We start from the raw sequence: 3,409 nt of genomic DNA, 5'->3' as shown, positions 1-3,409 counted from the left end.
TGTTTCATTTTAAATTAAATACAAAGTAAGAGGATAACAATGCATAAGGGCTGGATTTTGAAAGGTATTTAGGTGCTTAGTGGGGTTTTAAAAAGTATCTAGGCCCTTAAAACTCATAGAAAATCCCATTAGGCACCTAAATACATTTAACAATCTGGCTGTAAATGTTCAAGGATGTGAGACACTAAGGACCAGATTGTTAAAGGTATTTAGTCAACTAACTCACACTGATTTCCATTGGAGTTGGGCAGCTAATTATCTTTAGACTTCTGGCCCTCAGGGATTGTTGTTGTTTTTTCAATACCCTATCAACTTTGGTATATCTTCCATGTGCAGACTCATTTTTCTTTCACCACATTTTCTGTGACAGCCAATGACCTCCAGCACATTTTGAAAAACATCGCTTCCCTGAATACATGTTTCAGGGCTTCTTTTACCTCTGGGTTCCTCAGTGTGTAGATGAAAGGGTTCAACAGGGGTGTGACAATAGTATTCAAGACGGTGACTATTTTGGTCAATTCCAATGAGTTCTGCATGGAAGGGTTGACATGTAGGAAAATGGTCGAACCGTACCAGATAATCACAACTGTGAGATGGGAAAAGCAAGTTAAAAAGGCCCTTCTCCATTCCTTATCTGATGGGATTGTCAGTACAGTGGAGATGATGTAAAGGTAGGAGAGAGGTGTCATGACACAGGAGCCCAGGATGACGATGAAGGAGATGATAAAGGCCACCAGATCAATAAGGTAGGTATCTGTGCAGGAAAGAACTATCCACGGTGCTAGGTCCCCAGAGAAGTGATTGATGACACTAGGGTACAGAAGGACAACCTGGTGATCAGAAATGCTGGGACACAAATAGCCAGGAAACCACACAACCAAGAGCCAACAGCCAGCTGAGCAGTCAAGGTGCTGTTCAGGATGGAGCTGTAGAGCAAAGGATAGCATATAGCCAAATAGCAATCGTAGACCATGGCAGCCAAGAGAAAATCTCTGTGCATCCTAGGGAGAAAACAAAATACACCCGTAGGACACAGCTGACGAAGAAGATGGATTTGCTTTGGGACACAAGGTTGGCAAGCGTCTTTGGGATACAAGCTGTGGTCTGCCATACCTGCGGGAAGGAGAAATTTCAGAGAAGGAAATACATTGGGGTGCAAAGGTGACGGCTGGTTGCCACTAGGACTATGATCGCCACATTTCCTGTGACAAGGAAGAGCACAAAGAGCGAGATCTGCAAATATTGGGTCGCAGGGAATCCCAGGAGAGTAAATTCCTTCACACTGGTGTGATAGCCCTTTTCCAGTGTGGTCAGCTGTTTTACCTGCCAAAACAAATGAAGACATGAAATTAAACTGATTAAACACAACTGTGGCTTTGTGGGTTACAGATGATTTTGATGCACAGAAAGAGCAGATAATTAAAAGAGGCAGGAAATAATGGTTTAAGGCTGAAAATATCCTATTGCTATTACATTTCTGGAGCCTTCCTGCTCACAGGGTGAATTTAAGCTTGTCCTAAATTTTCCTGTGGAAACTTTTTTTCCAGTGGAACGTGGCTTTTGGACCAAAAAGAAACTTTCAGGATAGAAATTCCATTTTCAGGTGTTCCTTGAAAAACACAATTTTTAGTTTTTGTCAATGAAACATGTTTTTTCCACGGTCAGCATCCAAAGCCCAAGATTGATTTTATTTTAATTGATATTTTTGTTGTTTTAAATTGAAAATTTTCAAATACAAAGTTGTTTTCGGGGTGTGTGTGGGGGGTGGGGGTTGTCCTTTTGACAAAACCCTGAAAAATTTCAACAGAAAAAACAACATTTTTCCTGTAAATTCTTCAGGATTCAGGAGCCAAATCATTTTCAAATGAGACCTATGGGTGTTAGGCATTCAGCACAATCTGTGATTCCTTTAGAATTGAACAAAACCCCATCGTCTCTTTTGAAAATCCCTGCTAAATAGGGTGAGCTTTTCAAAAGTTCTCAGTATAGGCCTATTTCTGCTCCCGAGGAAGGAAGTCAATAGGATTTTTGTCATTGAGTCAGTGGGAGCAGACTTAGGTCAATACTGAACACGTGAGATTTGTACCTGTCAATTTCCTTCCTACAATGCAAGAGGACCTTTAATTCTTTTTATGCAGAAAGTCTCAGGTTCTAAGCCTGCTGAAGTCCCAAGTTGGAGTGGGGATGTTATACAAAAAGAAAAGGAGGACTTGTGGCACCTTAGAGACTAACCAATTTATTTGAGCATGAGCTTTCGTGAGCTACAGACTAAAGCTGTACATGAGCTTTCGTGAACTACAGACACGGCTGTTACTCTGAAACCTGATGTTATACAAAGTTGCAGTTCAGAGGACAGCTACTCAATTTTGGAGCATAAATAATCATTTACATCTATAAACCAGCATTCATTTTGGGTGGTTGAAAATGAGTCAGTTGCAACCTCCTTTGACCAATTGAGACTGAGGTGTGCAAGGTCATGCAATGTGCCAATTACAGCAAAGCTCAGGGCCAGAGAGGACCAAAGAACAAAAGGAAGCAATTTTCCTAAAAAAAAAAATAATCAAAAAATGCATCCCTTTTTTATCAGAATTTTAAATTCTGATGAAGAATTTCATCAAAACTGTGAATTTCAAACATTTTTGACCAGCTGTGCCAGGAGTCTGCAATTCTTCTCCCCGTTTAGTCATTCGAACATACTTCTCGACCAGAACCGTTAATAGAACCCAGGAGCCCTGATTCTCAGCCCCCGCTCTGCTCCAACCACGATCCTAACTCCCCTCAAAGAATGGGAATAGAACCCAAGTGTACTGATTCCTGGTCCTTTGATACAACAGCTATTCTACGCATCGCTAATAGAGCTCAGCACAGAATCCAGGTACCCTCACTCCCACACAACAGACCGCAAGCCCCACAAATACAGCAAAACTGAAATATGCCGAGTTTCTAAAACACCTTCAGAAAAAAATATCAGGTTCCTACTGCTGGCCAAAAGTTTCCTTCACAGATGGATTAATGCTGAGGTCTCAAATTTGAGGCATTCAGAATTAGAAGCCACTTTTGAAAAAGTTGTCCCTACCTTGAAATCTATCAATGACTTTTACAGTGAATGTTCTGAATTTTTGTTTGACTGTTTGTTTTGGGTGTTCTGATTTTTCATTTTTCATAACCTAAATTTAGTCCCCCTCCCTATTTGGATTTGAATTTGCAAAGGATCCGAAAGGAGTTATGAAATGTAATGGAGTTGGGTGTCTAACTCCCTCAGACACCTTTGAAAATCCCAGCCTTAAATATTTTGTATCAAAGTCTAATCAACACGGGCAATCAACAATTATATTTTCTCCCTCTTCAATATAAACCATTTATTTTGTTATGACTAATATCCTATGAATAGCATCTAATGCCCTGATTC

The 3,409-nt window shown here is 40.4% G+C and overlaps 1 pseudogene; it reads right to left on the bottom strand.

The window, feature by feature from the left end:
- Positions 1 to 277: 277 nt before the first annotated feature.
- LOC140904848 (olfactory receptor 6F1-like) lies at positions 278 to 2,847 on the bottom strand (annotated as a pseudogene).
- Between the last annotated feature and the right edge of the window lie 562 nt (positions 2,848 to 3,409).

Source organism: Lepidochelys kempii, unplaced genomic scaffold (genome assembly GCF_965140265.1).
Source record: "Lepidochelys kempii isolate rLepKem1 unplaced genomic scaffold, rLepKem1.hap2 scaffold_95, whole genome shotgun sequence".
Taxonomy (NCBI): domain Eukaryota; kingdom Metazoa; phylum Chordata; order Testudines; family Cheloniidae; genus Lepidochelys; species Lepidochelys kempii.
Note: the sequence above shows the minus strand (reverse complement) of the source record. Positions and strands in the feature narration are given on the sequence as shown.